Source organism: Anas platyrhynchos, chromosome 4, assembly GCF_047663525.1.
Source record: "Anas platyrhynchos isolate ZD024472 breed Pekin duck chromosome 4, IASCAAS_PekinDuck_T2T, whole genome shotgun sequence".
In the NCBI taxonomy this organism is placed as follows: domain Eukaryota; kingdom Metazoa; phylum Chordata; class Aves; order Anseriformes; family Anatidae; genus Anas; species Anas platyrhynchos.
The window spans coordinates 47659783-47681302 of record NC_092590.1 but is presented as its reverse complement, the minus strand read 5'-3'; the positions used below and the strand labels follow the sequence as shown (position 1 = coordinate 47681302).

Genomic DNA, 21520 nt, shown 5'->3' with positions numbered 1-21520 from the left:
TTTGTGGTGCTTAATGAGCTGTGGCTTTGCACAGGGGGTCTAGCATGTTGCAGTGCCAGACACACCATGGAGCCCCATGGTGTGAAGGTTGTCATGCCGTGCAGTTTAGTGCAAGGTTGCTTCACATGCCCTTGACTCACAGTCCTGGAACTGGGAGTACTGGGGAGCACAATGGAGGGATATAAGAGCTGGTTGAAACATTGATTAGCCTAAGATCAGTGCTATTGCTGCAGGCAGCAGGGCAGCCTCTGCAGGAAGCATGAGGTGGGAGGATGCTGCAGTAGACTTTGGGAGCAGGATGAAGTGGATACAAGAGAGAATAAATCTTGCCCATTTTTTCAAGTATGGCTTAGCTGGAGAACTGTTGGGAATCATTACTGTGTAATATATCAGATGTGCTTGTACAAGTTAAATTACTTGTTTTCTTGGACAATGACATGATCTTCTTTCTTTAAAGTACTATAAATTACTTGACAATATAAATTGAGATATTCTGTTGATATGTGGGTTTTGTTTCTTTTCTTTTTTTTATGGTTTTGTTTGGTTTGGTTGTTATGCCTGGTTTCTAACAAAGCATAACTTTCAGTCCACATTCATGTCAGCAATGGCCTTATTTGAAACAGCAATTCTTCTCAAGGTGCCTCGCAGGGTGATGACCCTTAATTCCAGGCATCCCAGATTTGATTAAAGCCACATGAAACAAGTTCATCTTTGTAACCCTGCACTGGTACATTGCCTACTCTCCTCAAACACACAAAAAGCCTTTACTAAGACTACACTAACTCATCTTTATGTTGGCCACATTTTCTTGAACATTGTCTCTGTCAGAATTTAAGGCACAAACCAGGTACAGAACTGAGAAATACACTGGGAGCTAGATCAAAAACAAGATCAAGAATGACATATAAAGTGCCACATTTATTCCTGTAAGGAAGAGCCCTTTTGTGGAACATTTATTCTATATATAACGTATATGTTTTCTGTCTGTATATCTTTTCAAGTAGAACAGAAAAGTCCTAGCATATACAGTGAGAATTTCAGTATCAGAAAGGAGTAAAGATAGTCCATTTTGCTCCTTCTTAGTTTGCTTCATACATACATGTAAGACATACAGAGAAAACATGGAGTCTGTGCGAAGCTTTGCCTGACTAGTGACTTGAGTTAGGCAAGAAGAAAACATTCAGTATTTTCTTTGTAAAAGCAGAGATTTTCCTCTGTGCTCTCCCACAACATCAGGTATATGTGCTGTCAACAAGAACAATTATTGCAAACACAAGCATTCCTCCGGAATGAGGAGCGAAGTAATTTTCCTTTTAAAACCAAGAACAAAACCATCTCTTCCTATAAGCTGAGCTCTCCCACTCTCTTCTTCTTCGGAAGTAAATGGCCTTTTATCTGTCTTGGGGTTATAAGGAGATGAAATCATATACTTCAAATCAGTGGCTATTCCTGTTTCCCCCAAAGTAGCTGCCATAGAAGGGAGAGGAGGAAAAAAAACCCAACAAAACAAGATCGAGAATGGAGAAGAAAGAAGGGAACACACAACTGCCACCACAAGTAACGGTACAATCATTTCAGATCATTTCAGTGGAATTGTGAGGAACTTTTCTGGATTTAGTGCCCATTTTAAGCCTAGATCCATGACTTTGATACAGGGCTGTTCAACACAAGACAAACTACAGCCTAGTCACATTATCATAGTGATACTTAAACCCACAGAACAGACCACCTTTTGTGGATTCTCTTTCCCTGTGGGTGATCACTACCTTTACCATTGCAGTTTTCTTTCTTAGAGATCAAAAGAAATCTTGTTTTGGTTCTTGTCTTTCTCTCTTGGGCTTTCACATACACTTTATGAGAAGTTAGTGAATCCTTAATGTTCATAGTTTTTTGATTCCATTTAAATTCCAAAACCCCTTTTCCTTACTTCTAGAGGAGTCGCTCTGATCAAATACTGATAAAGAAACCAAGCATTTCCAAAGGTTAAAGTCTCCAGAGATGCCTAGCCCACCACAGAATCATCATTGTTGAATATTCAGTCCTTTCAGTAAGAATCCAGAGTAACTATAAAACATATCAACTAATGTGCAAGTGATCCTTCAATATGATCATACCTAATTTATTATAGTTGGTATTTCTAACTCCAAGTTATGAAACGTGCTGAATGCCATTTTCTTACTTGAGAACACCGGATACTGTTCTATGCTTTTCTGACTTTCAAAGTGGATTTCCATTGGTGATAACTTTCAATAAAAATCTACTTCCAAACCAGTGTAGACTAATTGCAGCATACAGAGTAAAATCTCAGTGTTTAAGTGTATTAAGAACAGGCACAGAAATTATCTTGAACACAAAAAGTCATCAGACACAGAATCCTTTTCTTTAAAGAAGAAGATGCTGGCAGAAAATTTAATTGATAAAACACTAACCAAAACAGAGATTTTCTGATTTGTCATCTGTCCATATGTGTGGTTCCTTTAGGTTGTGAAGTGCAAATTATCCCCAAGGCTCAAAGCAAATTCCTCATACAAGAAGTCCTAAGCATAGTGCTGCCACTACAATTACAATACAGTGTATAAAATCAGTTGATCCTCTAGTAGTTCAAATTCTAGCTGCAAAAATACTTTCTTTCATTGAATTATGAGACAGGAACCCATTATGAGTCCTGGAGAGCAATTCAATCTTACTAATTTTCTGTCAGTGTAAACAGCTGGTAACCTTGTCTGAACATTGAATTCTGGATTTAAAAAAAATGTAAAAACCACTTTAAAAACAGAAAAGTAATTTAATACTGTTTTAAAATTGTGGTTTCGCTTTCTGTGGGAAACAAATGTTCCTGTGGGGATCACCTGAAGGAATGCCAAATATCCACAGTAGACTGCACAGCATATAGTAGCCCCAAACTTTCCACAAATAAGCAAGCAAGGAGAACTCAGTTTCAAATGAGCCTGAAACGGCTTTGTTGTTTCTTCAGTTTTCATGTGCAACCAAGTGAAACAGAGCAATTTTAATTTAATTTTGGCAGGATATTTCTTTTAATTCGTTCAAATTCAATGTGAATTTCTAAGCATATAAGTTGTTTACATGGATGTGTACACAGAAGGCAAAACTTAAGTTTTCACTGACATGCTTGTGACTTTCAAATGTGAAGCTATAAAAGCTATAAAAGCTACAAATTAAAGAGTTCATATTTAAAGGAAGGATAATTATAATACCTACCTGCTTCTTCAGAGCATGTACACAAGATAAAACTGCTAGTATTAATGTATAATACTACATATTTGAGTTCTTGAACATTAGCATTATGATGATCCTTATGGGTCCCTTCCGACCATAGAATATTCTATTCTATGATTAGTCAATTTTATAGTACAAGTGTCTTTCAACACACTATACAGCAGCAATTATAGCATATACATTCAATAATGTACATGTATGTGCATTAACTGTAAAAATATAAATAAGTGATCAACAGGACCTGGACAGTTGTGCTGTTCACATGTATGAAAGAGTATTTTTCATAAAAACTGTGAGATTTTTTTTTTTTCCCCAGATCTTTTGGGGCTGACTCTACAATTCATACACACTGATTCCTATCTACCTTCTCAGCCAGAAGTGGCATATGACATGCAATAACCCAGCAGAGTGCTCAAGCACATAATTTGTATAAATAGATTAATAGATTAATTAATGCAAAGACTATCTGCTTAGAATTAGATTCATGCTGAAATACTTGGCTGAGCCACAGCATATATAACTGTCAGCCAGTACATAATTACATTCCTGTGAAACAGTGAAACATAAAATAGAGCCAAAGGAAGCCAAAATTTCTTTATATGGATTCAATTGCCACAAAAGAGAGCATTTTCATATGACCATATGAGACCATACAACTTGATGCTGGTGGTATTTGTTATACCAGTCCAATGAGCACATCTCAGTATCTGAAACAGAAGGCTATTTTTTTTTTTCCTTTTGCAAGAGAATCACAACTTGAGTTCTAAATTTAATTTGCTAAATTGATTTCAAGTGTTAAACTTCTGTGCAGACTAGAGAAGGATCAGGACAGAATAGAAAGCACAAAACAGCCTCTCAGAGGCCACTGCAGAAATGCCGTACCAGAGATGATAACACCAAAAATGTAGGTTTCTACAGTTAAAATCTGGAGCCACTCAGGTACAGAGGTGCTTTGTCACCACTGCCACGAGGATTTAGAGGATTCATTCCTACAACTTCTTCACAGGATTTAGAAATGGAGGTGTGGAAAAAGAAAACTCAAAGGAAACACAATGGCTATTTCCCACAAACTGTTCATTAGAGCAGTAGCAGGAAGGCTGTACCATTGTTCCTTAATGTTCAGAGATGGGTTCATGTACAGAACCCCATGGCACAAAAATAACATTTCTTTAGCAGAGCGTGCAGCTTAGAATAACCTCAACATATTTTCTATTCCACGTTCAGTTTATGGCTTCTTTAAAAAAACATAAACTTAAGTTTACTTTCTACCTTCCTCCTCCTAGGCCCAGTCCTGAAGTCTGAACTGGTCAGCTTAATGTACTAATTCTTTATTTTGCATGTCTCTCAGAACTTCTTGTTCTGGATTGACATTCACACAAACAGGTCCTAAAAACCAGGTCCTGTCAGGTCCCTCTCAGTGTGTAAGAACCTAGGGAAAAATCAGTGACTTAGAAAGAAGTTCTGAGAAGGCCAGAGATGAATGAAAATGCAAAAATCCAAAAAACTCTTCTTCTCTGGGAGCTACTTGGGCTTCAGAATGGAAATTTATAACAGGGGCTGCACTTAGCCCTTTCATCCACCAGTGCATAAACACTGAAGCAGCTGATGGCACAGGCATTACTACTTTCTGTGTGGGAACAACAATCTTTCTTTTCTCCATATAATATAGAATTAAGGCCTGGGTCACCTTAGTCCCTCCTACCCCTCATTCTATGTTGGCTTCTTTCCTACTCTTTTTGTTAACTGTAGTGTCACGCTACCAGTCCTGGATACTGAAATCCTCTCCAACTCAAATGGGTAAGGTGTAAGCTATAAGCCACATAAGCATCCTCTGTCTTGTGCAGCTCACATGGGCCATCAGTTGCCGAAGAAAATGTTCAACCAGCTCCATATCTTCAGCAAAGGGGCAGTGACGTTGCTGACTTCTCTGGACTGGGAACCTCAAAAAAAGCCCTACTTTTACCATGGGTAGCACAGTAAACAGCCATTAAATTTTGTGTCTCTCTAAAGCAGAAGAGCTCAGCTCCCACAGATATTTCAGCGTAAGTGTGCCAGTGGATTTCTCCAAGTTTTTCTGTGGCGTAGTGGCACCTTCTGTGAGCTGCTCAAACCATGCCACTGAAAGAAATTTTAGGACAATATAGTTACATCTATATTGATGTTTCCTAGTGCACTTACCTCAGGGAGGAAAGTTTTTTTTTTTTTTTTTTTTTTTTCTTTTTTCTTTTTAAATAATTCTAGCCAAAATAGTCCTGCCAACAATGTTTTGTTGCGTGGACTTAGTCCAAGCTAGAACAAATCAACTACCTAGAGACTCTGCGCTCAGAGTCCTGGCAGTCAGCCATTTTCTTTCATCTTCTAGACCACATTAAGATGTGACTGTTTTCTTTTTTTGTTTCTAGGAGACATTGGTTAAAATTAACAACAAAAACAACAGAAGATCTTTATCGTAATACAATGTTGAATATGCTAACGATATCTTGGACATGAATATGGCCACATAAAAGACAGACATGGTAAAAGATGAAATATTGCTGTGTGAAGGAATTCCTAGAAGCAGAAGGCTCTAATGAGTAGACAAAAATGATATAATGATGCTAAAATGGTAACAGTTAATTACCTTAGCCTTACACAGGGAACTGTAGTCCACTGCCAGAAAAAAAAAGAGATACCAAGAACTGAGTTGTCTTAAACTTTCAAAGTGTAACACAGATGTAAAACATTAAACATGACTGCCTTAATCTTATATATCTATCACTTTCTGTAGAGTCCAGCTAAAAATTTTACATCAGAGAGATCTAGAATCATGCCTGCTGTCCAGCATCGTGGCATATGGCTGTCTTAGCTACCTGTGGATTTACACAAGTGCTACATCTTAGATCTGGGCTGGCACATTCTGTTTGCCAATCATGTTTATCTTTTACAGCTGTGATGATAGAAACTCAAAGGTCTAGAGATCCAGCTGAAATTTCTGAAGACCCCTGCACACATTAACTGGCAACTGCTCCTGAGGATATAAAGCTGGACAATCCTTTCAGAGGAACTTATGGCACTGCTATTTCTAAAGCTGAGTGCCAGGACAGCACAGCTACGTATGAAAACATGGGCAGCAAGTAACGTTAACTACAATTGTTTGAGCACTGAAAATTATCAGAGTGGAAGCTTATACAAAAGTTTGGAAAGAATTGTTTACACATCTCTAATTAGAATGTGAAACTACGGTACACAGCGTGGATTCTGTTCCCATTGTAGCCATTGCATGCTTTTCCCCATATTGCAATCTGTTTATATCTGATTTATCTGGAGAGAAAAACAAACACAGAAACACACCAGTGAAGTAAGGAGGACTTTTGTATATAATATCATTAAAGTTTTCCAACATGCTTTACTCCTTGACGTGATTTACTTATTCATCTGCTGTTGAGCTTTAGTGCACCAAGAGGAACCAGGCCCTCAACAAACCGAATCCCACTTGTTTGGGAAACAGACAATAGTTTTACAGGGACCTGCTTTCTGCAGTTCATCTTCTCACTTCACTAAACATTGTCCAAGTAATACTGAGATCCATTCAATACAATTTCCTAGTGAAGGAATGTCTTATATCGATTTGAAGAACCCTTCCCCTTCCATTTTCTCTTCTCTTTCCCCTTTTTGAGAATATTATGTAGAGTAAATATTAAATCCCACTTTCTTGAAACTCAGAATATGAGTAACTTTGATTGGAATTAGAATATACTTTTATAGGCAGCTTTGGAAGAATCAGCATTGAGTCAGGTCCAATTCTAAGCAGATTTGTTGGAAGCATTTGATTTTCTTCAACAATTGTAGTGATTGGAAATGGTGTGTGGGTGCCCTCACACATGTTTTTCTATACTTACTTGAGCAAGAAACTCTCCCTGATAGGTTTAAGCAGTCATAAGCAGTAAAAAAAAAAAAAGAGTTAGTAAATTTCTTTATCATCAGGGTAAATCACTTATTTGGAACCTGAGAGATTGTGGTGTGTTCTCTAATAACAGAATTGCACAGGACAGGTAGCGCTGCAAAAAACAGACACTTTAACTGTAGAATATTAAAATATGTGTTCAATACATAATCTCTTTACAAATTTTCTTGCTTATCACAAAATAAGGCATTTGAGGTTAAAATAGTCTGAGGAAAAAAATACCTACAACATTAAATTAAATTACAATCCAACCTGTTCAAAACATCCAATTAGATGCTATAGGCTCACTTATTTCCATTTCTGTGGAAAAAGGAAGAATTACAAAAATGATCCATTAATCTGCTTTATTTGGAGATCCCAAGACACAAAAAAGGCCATGAAGCTCACGGGACTGAAGTTACTGTAACTTCATCTTATGTTCTCCAAAGGAGAATGTTCTCCAAAGACTTTTTGAACATTTCCTTGCTTGGCTGTTATACAGTAAGTGTGCTGTGAGATTTCAGGCTGACCTTTAGCTTTTGGAAATGCTGAAGTCTGTGTTTGCAGAACAAGCCTGCAGATTTCAGCTAAACAGAAGAAGGAAAAACAGTGAGGACTGTTTTATTACAGGGTTGACTCATTTCTTTTTAACAAAAAAATACTGCTGATTCAACAGAAATAACTAGAGACACTTAAAGTGGAAAGTAATAGAAATGTTTATACTGCAAGCAAAATCTTAGTAAAGGGATATTTTCCGATAGATGGCTTACTATAGTTGCCATTTCATAGCCTCTGAAGGCTGCTGAGCTTCCTGCCAGATCTGAATCTACTTGCAACTCCCCTTTCTCAGGCTCTACTAAGAGATGGAAAGGAATCACACCTGCTGTTTGCCCTTCTTTGATGATCTCCTTCTCTGCCAAACAGACTATAGAATGTGTGCCAATGCCCTAATCAATATTCATCTAATAATAAGCTTCCTCTAAGAAAAAAAAATAAAATAAAACTAACAGTCATTTCTCTATGAGTGAGAAAACTTAATCTCTTCTGAGTTCTCACAATTCTACTTAAAACTTACTAAAATTAGAATGTTGTCCTTTTTAATTCATCACAAAAACCAATAGCTTAGGCTGAGACAATGCCAATGGTTTTCAGACCCACTTTTCCCAGTAGGCTGCCTTAAGGGACTTTTATACTGGGAAATATAACTAATGTCTTGTTTGTTCTCATAGCTGGCTTGGGACAGCAGAGTTCCAAAAGAAATAGGAGAGTGATTTGTTTATGTTAAGATATAGCCCTGATCTCAGATGTCATCTCTTTTTTGATTTCTCCCATAACTTCAGTTCACTCAGAATCAGAAGTTTATTTTTTAGAACAATTAATTGTAAAAATGCTTCCTAGTATCTGTGTTCAAGATTTCTCACTTCATCTCATTTGATTGTGACAGCAGGCTAGAATGAGGTGCAGAGAGCGAATGTTGCTCCAGAAGAAAGTGGAATAATTTTTCAGTTCACAACCTGAAGGACTCAGTCTCAGTTCTTCTCAGCACAATATTGCAGAATAGTCAAAATTGGCTTGAACTTTTAATATTTCCTTTGAATATTAATTAAACAATTTATAATTAAAAACCCTTTTAACTTTGGATGGAAAGGTTTTTGCATACCAGCTTATGTTTGATGATAGGGAGACTGTCGTCATGACATTGCTTTCCTTATCTTACTCATTTGTTTCTGCAAGGCCAGGACATGTGTGTTGAATGTAGAGACAAGCTTATATTTGGATGCAAAAAAAATGAGCTGTCATTATCCTCATGCCCTCCCACACTGTCCACAGAAATAAAGAACAAAGCTAGCACCCTTTCCTACAGCTTTAAAATCCTCTTTTGCAGTGGAAAATCAACCCTAGGAGGAACTCCAGAAAGAGCTAAGCTAGGATATTACAGAGCACAAACAATTGTTTAGGTAGTATTCATTTTTGGTGATCCACAGTGTTTGAGACCAGAATAAATTTCTGAGTTGAACAACAGAGTGGATAGAGAGGAGCTCACAAATCTCAACTGAATCACTTTGCCTAGAATTTAAGTTAAAAGCAAAGCAGACATTTTTTGTGACCCCCACCCCCCAAGTTTCTGAATTAAAATAGGTACCGAAAAATGACCAAGTAATTGCCATTTTTTGCATAAGGGGAGACTTGGCAGAAAACAAAGATAATTGGAGAAAGTCTGGTGGCTGGCATGGGTCATCATGCATTTTGAGAATTACAGAAAAAATGAGGAGCAGAAGTATAGAAGAAAGGTGACTAAATGCCTTGAATCTGATGGACATCATTAACAGGAAATTCTCTTGTTGGGAAGTTCTAATTCCTCTGTTGAATTGTTACAAATTCTCCCTTATTATTGTATGCTATACTTCTAAATACACAGATTCTGTACCTTTTCATATCAGAAGTTTAAGGAAAACCTGGAGTATAGAGATGGATGAAGTATAAATCTCTATACTTGTCGTATTTATTTGTAGGGAAAGAGTTTTCCCTACCATTGCATGGTCCACAGCTATCTGCATATACTTTCAGGGGCAGGAACATAACATTCTCAAACTTATTCCACAGAGCTGAAGCTATAGTTTATACATATAGGTAGTCTTTGCATATGTATCATTAGTTTTTTAGAAAATGTCATGAGATTTTGGTCCTAGACAGTCCAAATAGGATGCCAGCACTACTTTTGTGACACAAGGCTTCTCAGAGCAAGTCTAGATGCAGATCAAGCAAATAGAAAGCTGAGCTAACCAAACAGTTATTGACCTAGTGTTACCCATGCCAGGAAGCATTTTGTTTTTTGCTTACATCTCCCTGCATAACTGTAGTAAAAACAAGAGACTACCAAAAGTTTTTTTTTTGGGGTGTGTGCCTGTCTTCCCCTTGATATTTCAGTCCTGATCTGCTCTTTTAGTGTAGGTCCTCCTCAGTAGAGGTGACTCATAACGCTGAAGCATTCTCCAAAAGCAAGGCGAACAAGCATTTGCAGGGGATTAGGCTGAGGTCAAAATTCACTCCAGACTGTCTATGTTAGGTATAAATTTGGGTCAGAAGAGAAATGAAGCACTAGTTCATTAAATCATTCTGCCACATAGCTCATATTAGCCATACTTCAAAAGGTAATTACATTCCTAATAGCAAGGAGTGTTCTAAGATCAATTTTGCCAGATGAGCCTAGATGAAAGGTTCTGATACAGACGCTGGGGGCTGTATGATTCTTATCTTTCATAACCAGACCTTGTCACAGTCACCAATAGGTTTGTTAAATCAAGTGAAGTAATCTTTGTAAGATCCCCACTAGCACAGAACAGCTTCTTACATTGCCCCAAACAGGATGGGAGAGATCATATTATACACTCTTCTTTGGCTGCTGCCTTCTTTTGTAAAATCAGTGCAGACCTTATGGAGTCCAAAGAGTTCCATGCTAATTTATTACAGAGAGGATTGCATTAATCTTCTTTCATGCTATTTTCTCAGACATAGAGGTAAAGTAGTCCTGCTTTGGCTATTATTTTCAAAGATTCATGTTATAGGCACTCTTTCTCTCTAAGAATGTCAAAGATGAAACGCTATGGCTATGTTTAGAGTACAATTCAAGACATGTTTCTCTGTATGGCCTTTCCTGTCACTGTGGCAACTACAGATTTGATAAGGTCCTCCAGACTTGCCTCCAGGCTAGTTTTTCTTCTTTCCCATAAAGTTATTTAGGTAGTTGCTAGCATTTGTTATAGATATAAAGGGCTGCTTGCTCCTCAAAAGATTACATACTGCACTGATTTCCTGTGAAATCACCCCATATCTACCAACTATGCTTATAACCTCTTGCAATTTCACTGTCAAACTGCAGTCATCATGAACTACGACTTGTAATCAGATTAAAAATTCACTTAAAAAATCACTGAAAAACAGCCGCTTGCCTTAATGATTTAAGTCCATTCCTGAAAGAAGTTTAACTCTTCTAAAACCCTCCAGTGAAGGAAATTCCAGGACTCCTAGGTTAACTAAGTCTTTCATTGTTCTTAGAAATATTTAAGATGTAAACCTAAATTTTATTTTCGGTAAAGTTGTTTTCTTGCTACTTCTTACCCTATACAGAAGATCAAACAAATGTGCTGCCTTCTTGATAAGTTTTCTGTTGTAAAGAGGTTAAGTCTTCCCACCCAACTCTATAGCTGTTTTTTTTTCTCTCTCTCTCTCTCTCCCTCCCTCTCCAAAAAGAAAGACTGAATACAGTAAATTCCTCCACAGCTTCCTCATAGGTCATGCTTTCTAACTCTTTTAGCATCCTTGCTGGCCTACTTTGGACCATCTCCAATTTGCCCAAATCTTTCTGAACTTGAAAGAGCACTCACCGTGCCAAATGAAGATGAATAATTACCTCCTATGTTCTACAGATTGAGTTGTGCTATTAATGCAGCCCAGTATTTTGTTTCCCTGTCTCCTTACAGAACAACAACAACAAAAAAAACCAACAACCCTTAAAATCCCTACCTCCTGAACCCGCAGCCTTCCCTTATTTAGTTTATAAACACACTAAATGACCCCCAGAACCTCTGCTAAAGAACTAGTGCCAGCAAAATACTTCTCTTCTTGTTTTTATAAATTCATTTTCTCTTTCCCAAGTAGAGGAGTTTGTTTTACTGTAACAAACTTTATAACTTCACTTTTTAATCTTCCATTTTCCAGATCATTCCAAACATGGCTCTTTGTAACACCAACAGTCACACCCAGTGGGATATCATCAGAAAATTAGTGTATACTATTTCTTCACTAAACAATTAACAGAAAAAGTGTTAGGAGTGGATTCATGGCATAAGCCTACAACGCTGCTTGAAATAGGCCTCTAGCCTCAAAGTAGAATATTACTTTTTAAAAACCATATCACTTTCTTAACAATTTAGCCTTACAAAGTACTGCCAATACAATGATAAATGACTTGAAAGGTTGTAACAAAAACTCTTCACTGGTTTCTCTGAGCACAGCATTAATAGCTTTCTTACCAAAGATGGAGTCCTGTAGCAATAAAGTGTGGTATGCTTTGTACAACAGATAGAGAAACTCACAGGAAATCTGTCATTAATGATAACAGCCAATTTTCAATTCCAAGGGGAATTGAATTTCATACCTAATGAGCTCTGGTGAAAGTCCTTATGACCCCACACCAAATAACATGTCAGTTGGCACAGCAGCACAATAAGTGCTGTATCAATCGATTTAGTGAGAATGAATTAAAAAAAAAAAAGAAAAAAAAGAAAAAAATGTTACAATCTCAGCTAGATCTTCATTTTTGTAAATAAATATCAAACTTCTGGTTCTTATTGTTAGTCTGATGGGACTCTAAAAAACATATTAAGATATATGAAAATGGTACGGACTGAGATGTAGCAATATTTTTAATGGACAATATGAAGAATGTTTTAGAATAAAGTTATACCTCTATCATAACTTATTTTAGGATGGCTTTTAGTATAGCTTCTGGAATATTTCACATCTAAATATTGTTCTTTGAAAGACTGAGATTTATACTTTATATTTCGGAGAAAATGTCTGTATTTCATGAGGAAAATTCTCAAGCATTCTTTTTTATTATTTGTGTTTTGTTTGATTTGTTTTGGTTTTGATTTTTTTTTTTTACCCCACCTAACTGAACAACTTTTCATACTTTTGTCAAAAAATATTCAGATATGGAAAATTGTACCACCCAGAACTGTAGCTGCAGAGAATATATTTTTTGTGCCTTCAGTACTACTTTGAGTTTTAATTTTGGCCTTATCTCCCTTTCTTTTTCTCTGACATGTTTCTCTTTTGCAACATAAAATGACAACTACTGAAAACTTATAGTTTAACAAAATGTATGCAGGGTAGCAAACAGTACTCTGGTCTGCAAGTAACAGTTGCACAAAAAAATAAACATAGTTCATCTAATTGTGCCTGTATTTGGCCTATTAAGTAAAAACAAACAAACAAACAAAAAGAAAACAAAAAGAAAACAAAAAACATTATGGTATCTACACAGACTTGTAATTTACTTTGTATGTGCCCAACAATGGCCATTTCTGATAGGGAATGTCTAGGAAATGTGATTGTTAGGAAAGAGAAAAATGATCCTATTATGGCACTTTTGTTTTTCTGTGTAGTGGATTCACTGCCCTCTACTGTCTTAGATGAGAGCAAAGCCACTAAGGAACAATTTAACTTCTCTTGACAAACAGTAATGTAAACTGACTGGGAAAACCTGCAATAATAAAACAATAGTCTCACCTGTTTCTTAAAAAGATTTAAGCTTTGTACTAGCAGTAAAGCTTTCCATTAAAATGGCATGCAATTAGAGTAAAGGTCTTTGTTATTATTTCATTAAAGTAAAATATTTGATCTATATTATTCTGCTTTGTACAAAGGGTACTGCTATGTGTTCACCGAAGCAAAAGTAGTACAAAAAATAATTAACAGGCAAGAAGTTCAGACATGTAGGGTCTTGGATCTTCAGTAACATTTAATGTTTAAAATTCCACCCAGATTTCAGACCTCAGAGTAAATGAGAATCTAGTCAGTCATTCATTTGATGGTGTTTACTTGAGAATAAACTGAGATTTAGTCTTTTTTGACTACAAATTTATCTACACAACTAATGAGATGCTGATGTCTAAAACCAAGACATCAGGTGTGTCTATATAGTGCAATGGAAAGTACACATTCTGGACAGGCTCTTCAAAACCCACTAGAACAGTGCAATATAGCACCTTACTATAAGACAATAAAACTTGAGGTTGAATGGCAATATTGAATTTCACCATTCTACCTTTAATAACTTAGCTAGCTTGTTCAGAGAGATATTTGGGCCTTCCAGTGCTAATCAGCATGATATATAGTTTCAAATTTTAAAAGTGCAAGCGGCTTTTTGAACTACGTTTAGTATACAGGGGGATTTTCAGTACAGCATAGACTCTACTAAAAAACTGTATGCCGTACATCTAAATATATTTGATGTATTTAAGGTGTAATGACATAATGTAGTGGTACTTAGGTCACTGAGCTCATAAGAAGTTTAACAACAGCAACAGAGGCAGTAACAAGGTGAAAATGACGAGTATATTTTTATCTCAATATACATGTAGCAGTTGGAGATAGTATCATCACACCTATTCCAATAGCATAATTTCACATTGCAAATATGCAAATTCCAATTCAACAGTTCGCTGAGCACTTCCCACTCTGTTCAAATATATACAAAAAATGTCACACTGCCACATCATGTGTTCTGGGGTTCACGGTAACTTGCCAAGAGACACTGAAGAGGAAAAGAGGCAGCTAACACCAAACAACCAGTAATCCTCAAGAAGTGCTGTACACTGAGGGCTGGTTTTGTGCATTAAAATAAACAAACAAACAAACAAAAAACAACAAAAATACAACAAACCATAGATGTCACTCTAAGCAGCTACCATATGTGGTGTTCTGTGAAAGTCCTCACTGATGTTGCCAGTCTGCTTAAGCAGCCACATTCAGACCATAGTTTGGAAAATCCTCTTTACTCACCTATATTGAACACTGTCCATTCCCTGCTTGGTAGTTAACAGTCTTTTGCCCCTTTCTGTTTTTCTCAAATACTGTTCTTACCGTCTTAATAAAATTCATGGTGCCTTCTGTCAACTTTCCTCTCTGTCTCAGCTGTTCACGTGACTGGTGAATGACAGTTTCAGCTATGCCCATACTCACTATCAGTTATTCCAACTATCTATTTTGACACAAGACCTCCTAAAGGAGTCCTGTCAAGATCAGTTATTGTCCTCCCTTTAGTTACAGCATACATATGGTTTGCATCCACCCCCCAATATGGAAACTTATATATTGATACTTTTTTTTTTTAAAAAATATTATCTTCCAGAGTGACCTCGCTGTGGCTGAAACCATCATGACTATGATTGATGACCATTTTTATCTCGGTGCTCTCAAAGACATAACATGGTTCTCAGAATTAAAAAAAAACACATCTTTCTTCATGTAAGAAAATCATGATGCCCTGTCCAAACATTTAGTATTTACATGGATTAACATGAAAGTCAACTCTTCAGTACAATCTCAGAACAAAATATACCGACCGTGTATAGTTCTGACGTATGGTTTTTCTTTATAACTACCATATGTTAGTCAGTTACCATACTTTAAAAAAGTTCATAAAACTAGAGATGGAGGTAGTAGTTAAAGTACAATTTTAATAGTGTCAGCTGTGGTTTTATACATATACTTTATGATAATGCAGTATAATTTGTATCATATTTCTTTCCATATCACAGGAAAGCAAGAACAGTGGGATGAAAGGCAAATAATCTCCCACATTTACTTTGTGTTTATTATATAAGATTTTTATATATATAGTTTTAATGACAAACACATAAGATTACAGACAAACACACACTGCCAAAAAGAAGTCATTAAACATTGTTTTGAAGTCAGACAGAGAATCAGTGAAATCTGCGAGAGTGATATGGAAAAAAATATCCAGGATCCAAAACCAAAAAGACTCTTCTGCTCTTCTTGAAAGAAATGTTCATACTGTCCAACAAATGATCAGAAATCTTTATTTAGTCTGAGACAAGAATTTTGAAAGGGTGAATACTTGAGAAGTGAAAGGTGTTGCAGTCTGGTCACAGTGAGACAATCAAGTATAAAGAGCTTGAGTAATACTTGCATAAACCTGGCCTTACAAAAACGGTGCAGTTTTCCTTGATACTATCACTAGCCAGTTTAACAGGATTGTAAAAAGTTCTGAACTTCACCTTCTTGGCAACAGGATATACACAACTCCTGCTGGGGACTATGTATCGACCTCCCTCCTATTTTTTTTTTTTTTTTATAAACATTCATCCTTCCCCATTAAATAGTTCCTACCATTATAATATGTTAAGTATTATAATATTAAATGAATGAATAAATAAAATATTTTCAGACTTTGCCTGGTCAATTAGTTTTCCCAAACTTAGACATACTGTAATAGAAAAATGATTTAACATTTTCTCTGTCTGATTTCTTTAACCTAGTTTTTTTCACCGCTTGTTTTGGACTCTCAGAATAATTATTATGGCAAATACTTTTCTAAAACATATAAACACAAAAGGACTCCAAGATTAGTAATGTGTTTATAAATATTTTGGAAGTTAGTGGCTTTTCAAGCAAATCTTTGTGCTTAACTAAATTCAGGCTTACACACACAAACAAAATACAGATGTTTTCTGTAACTATGCATTTTGTGCTGCTGATCTAACCTTCAGCTATTTAGAGGAGGCCTGATGATCAAAACTTTGTACAATCATGACTTACAGACTGATGGTGTTTGTACACAGCATAATGCCATTGCTCAATTTTATTTGTCTTTTACAACAGTATTTCAGAAGGAAAATACTGCTTTTTCAGAGTTCTAAAGAACAGTTTGAGCTTCCCACCTTCCTCATTGCATCCTTTAAGCACTTTTTTCCTTTTATTTTTCAGAATACATTACCGACATTAGAATATTATGCACTGAAAACAGAAGCATGTTTATTTAGAGACATATACAAGATGAACATTAAAGTTGAAAAATTTTGAAAAATTTCTAATGGTATTCAATCAAATCTTGAAGTTAGTATCAAATAAGTATTTGCAAAATAAACAGAAAGCCAATTTGAATGAATAAATATGCATCCTGTGAAGCTTGTACTCACAATTTTAGATGATCAGTCAATGAGGATGAAAATTTCAGGTCTGAAGTCATCTCTTTTGTTTTCAGCCCTTTCAACTTTCTTTCCAACATACCCATCCAATGTAGGATAAGAAGCTTGACTGATGAAAGTTTATATACTTCACTGTAAACAAACAAAAAGATAGCTCAGTTAAGACTTGCCTTTCTCTAGCTCAGAATTTAACCTTTGAGCTTCTAGGCATTTATTTATTTTGATTAGGCATCTATATGATATTAATGCACCCATATTACATTTACAAATGGTAACACTATGTAATAGATTTATGCTGTTATTAAAGAGTTAGTGTCCATGAAACGGAAATTTGCATTTATTTAGTAGTCACCAGTTCTAGTCTTCCTCTGTACAACAGATAAGAAAACTAATGAGTCTAGAAAACAGTATCTTACAATTACTTCATGAAACCTGTGGTGGGAATGACACTGAAAAAGTTAATTGAGAATATATTAAGACAACCGACTGACCAGATGTACAACATTTTAAAAAATATCTACTCAATATCATAAAATTGCTATGTTTATTAATAAAAAAGAAAGTATAAAGTCCACTGCCATGGGAACACATAGTAGACAGTGGTCTGAATTAACCTCTACAGCCTTAACCAGCTACTTGTTCAGGAGACAGTGTAGAGATTTGTTTATGCCCAGAAGGAGACTGTTCAGGAACTGGGAAGAGGCAGCCTGGGATTCCTGTTTGAGACAGCTGCGAAGTGGATCAAATTAGGAATGTGTCTTTGCTGCAGGGTAAGCCAGCAGTGCTGATGACATTTAGGAAGGAAGAGAGGACTGCCATGGGAATATTTCTTGTGTGCTTTCTCCTTGAGGCAAGAAAAGGTATAGAGGCACTTCCTAGGAAAGAGGAAGGAGAAAATTTCAGCTCAAAGCAGAATTAATTTCTTTGCACAGGTAGGGAAGGATGAGGAGCTGGTTTCTGTTGTGGTACTCTGGGAATGAATGAGACATTGCAAAAGACTTTTTTAGAACCACACAGTAAAATTATCACCAAGTTCATTAGGTTTATCATGATTAATCCCTTACAATTACTCCAGTTACCTGCATTTTTTTTTTTTATAGCTCATGGGTGGCTCCTAGATGTTCTGGTCATAAAAAGTAATAGTGTACTGCTCTGGCACATTTGCACTAAAGTGAGCACTCAAATTATGTGGATACTTTTTTGTTGTTGTTGTGGCCGGTAACTCGGCCACTTAGGGGCAGTGTTGCTCTGTTGAAACGTGCAGAGACCTGTTAAAATTTACCTCCTCTCCAGTTTACTGATCTCTTTCTAATTTATTTCCTTTAAGTGCAGTCCCTATATTCACAACATAACAAATGCCTGCAATGCCAATAGTGTCATCCAATTGTTCTGTTCCTGCCCAATATTCAAAACCAAGATAGACAGTATGTAAGACAGATTTCACCAATAAATCTAAGAAGGTACCTGTGTGCACAATAGTTTGTCCAGAGCAGCGGTTCCCCAATATACTCAAACTGCTTCTGGTACTTTTAACAATATGCCAGGACTAGCATGTCAACATATTCAAAATAATTTTAAAGATACATTTCAATATTGATAGCGGTACTTCTGAAGAGCAAGTGTCAAAACAGAGCGTGTTGTTTCTCCTGCTGTTCCTGGTTCAATACATTGGATGGATAAGAAATTTCCCTAGTGCAGACTATTTGGAAATTGATGCCTATGCTTCTGTCTTGCCACCAACTAATCTGCCTTGTGTCATGCAGAAGGCAACACAAGACTGCTTACTGTCTTTTCTTATGTTACTGAAATGCAGACAGCAATTCCATTTTTTTTTCACCCCTAGTTCAAATAGACTGGCTCTACATAATTTTATTCACCTGAAGTCAACAGGTTATATCACAGCTAGCTAGACAATATAAAAACAGAAATATAAAACCAAGGCAAGTTAAGACCAGAATCAGTTCAGTTCTGACTCCATTTAGAATTCATTTTAGGAGCCATGTCATACTGCAGCAGAAATGGACGAGCGTCCTTAATTTAGCACTACTACCTCATCTACTCCTCACTCAAGCAAAACCATATTGGCCCTAACTGCTGTGCTAATATTTCCAACAGCTGCTAAAACCAGTGTTACCTGGGCTGCCTCCGAAAGCTTGGCCAGACCTGAGAGTCTCCCTTGCTTCACTGACATATTATTCCCTGGAAGCCAAATGGTCCTCTTAAAACAGTGGCAGAAATGACATTGAGAAAGTTAATTGAGAACAGTTTTACCCAATTCTGTTCAGTCCTTTTTCCTATCTATTCATACAAAATTAGATACTAAGGGTAACACAGAGTTACATGTTTGCTGAATGATTCTACATCAGGAAAAAAATAGGCTTCAGAATAAGGCTCCCTAGCAAACCATGCTGAAAGCCAGGATTTTAGACACTGCTTCTTTCTTCTGCTGTTGACTGTGACAGCTAGTTTTAGGCCACCAGACTAGTCTGCTTTTTTTTTTTTCCTTTTTCTTTTTTTTTTTTTTCTCCTGCAGTGTTCAATCAGCTCGAGTGCACTTTGTGCTCCGGATAACAACAACAACAAAAACATAGCTGGAAGTACCGAATCTGTAATATCAAATTTTACCTAGTTTCTCATGCGGGACACGATGATAACTTGCAGGGTTTTCCCAGTGCTGTCACCTGTTTGCACATTAAGTTGTCTTTTGGCACCAGACCGTGCTTGGAACCATTCCTTCTCTCTTGCATCATCAGTTGTAATAAGGAGCCTTCTTAACCATTTTTAATGGCTAAAACAATATTTTCAAGAACTTGTGATAAATTAGAATAATATTAAAAACAAATACTGGGTCTTCAGTTCTGATTTCTCTTCCCTCTCCCCACAAAAGACATCCAAGTCAGAGTATCTTTTTTTTGTTTGTTTGTTTGTTTTGTTTTCCAGTTTTACACAGAAGAATCAGGTCCTTTTTCTTCCTCACTAACAAGTTTTCTCCTATATTATATAAAAAAGTAATGATCTCCTCAGCACAGCCTTATATAGCTCTTGAGTAGAATCTCTCTCTAAAAATAGAAATCTCTTTGACATTGAAGTGCCAGGCAACATGGAAACTGTTGCATTTCAAACTGAAGTTTTGGAAAGTGCGCTCTGCAGTTCTTCTGCAAGTGTCCCACAAATGTGCAAAATGCATGACCTGTCATGAACTGAGTAAATGAGATTTTGTTTGTAGTCAGTGCTGTTGCAGCAATAGCTTCTTAGAAACAAGCAATAAAAAAAGAATGCAGCACTGGCAAAAGGTGCTGGATTTACAGCTCTGCAAAGTAACACCCTTTCTTTCCCCCTCCCCCTGCCTTCGTACACAACTGCCAGCCTTTCCCAGACTGCCTGACTGGGCAAGATTACCCTCAGTTAAGCCCAACACTTGCACTGAGGACAGAAGGGCAGACGAAAACAAGCAAACAGAAATCTCACATGTCAGTGTAGCAGTTTTTCCAGTTCTCAGGCAGACATTCCTCTTGGGAATACACAGAAAAGAAAATGCAAAGGGAACACAAATCCTCTTGGTCCAGCTTTTGAAGATGCCGACAACTTTCTCTTAACTAAAGTCAGGTCAGAGAAAGAAAAAGCCATCAACTCTGTCAGCATGCCTGAACTGGAGACTGTAAGGATAGGCCTGATTCTGCAGCACTCTAAGTGCAGGAGCACTAAACAGAGCTCAGCACCTCTGTCAAACTTGCTCAGGCATGACTGTGCTAGGATCTTTCAGTCTTTAGTTCCACTGCAAGTCTCATGCTCTACTTACAAGACACCTCATTTTTTGCTCAGGTTGGCCCCACACTGGAATTCTGGTAGATAGCCTTACACTGTATTTTATTCGAGAGCTGAAAGGCAGCTGATGAATACTGATCTCCATGTCAATTTTATGAAACATGCACAAGCTGACAAATGGGGTCAAGGAGTGCCTATGCAAGAAAGTATCAAGGGTGTGCCTAAGTAAATCTTTGCAATAGACATACTTACTCCTACTTTCTTATAATTGTTTGGGGTTAAAGCCATATTAGAATAAGCCACTGAAAAAGAAGGATGAATTTTATTTGAGGGGTTGCATCAATTCAACTATGACTGTTTTAAAGCTTAATCAAATTAAAGTAAGAGAAACTTTTTTTAAAAAAAAGAAACTCAGATAAGGAAATCTCTATGCCAGATTATGGACTTTAATTGTTTAATTGAAAGCGCAGGGCTAAATAACTAGTGGCAAAGTCCACAGAGGGAATAATCCCATCTTCTGGAAACAACACTTGAGAATCTCCACCCACTATTTTCCCCCTCATTATGGTCTCGAGCACAAGCACAGGCTTCATCTGTTGTAAAAACAAACCCAGAAGAAGACCACTGACCTCCTCTGGTAGGTATGCATCAGCATGGTGTACAGCAACCCCCTGAGCCACCACTAATGCTTTCCTGGCCAGCTTTATTTGAGCCATCAAGGAGAGGTGAGGCTGTTGAACATCTGAATTCCTCAACAAGTCACCAAAAAGGGGTTGTCCACGACAGCAGGCAGAAGACACTGGGAAGCATCTATGTGAAAGTATTTTTTGTGAATGTACTGACATTCACAAAACAT

At 36.8% G+C, this 21520-nt stretch overlaps 2 protein-coding genes across 3 annotated transcripts in view; one reads left to right on the top strand and one right to left on the bottom strand.

Moving 5' to 3' along the window:
- Positions 1–21520, top strand: part of SYNPO2 (synaptopodin 2) — a 91719-nt gene that overhangs the window by 25449 nt on the left and 44750 nt on the right. The gene's annotated exons all lie outside the window — the stretch shown is intronic.
- LOC101792755 (protein transport protein Sec24D) overlaps positions 1–21520 on the bottom strand; it is a 124940-nt gene that overhangs the window by 85550 nt on the left and 17870 nt on the right. Inside the window, 1 exon segment of the mRNA XM_072037507.1 lies at positions 16891–17031. The gene's annotated coding sequence lies outside the window, so the exon portion shown is untranslated.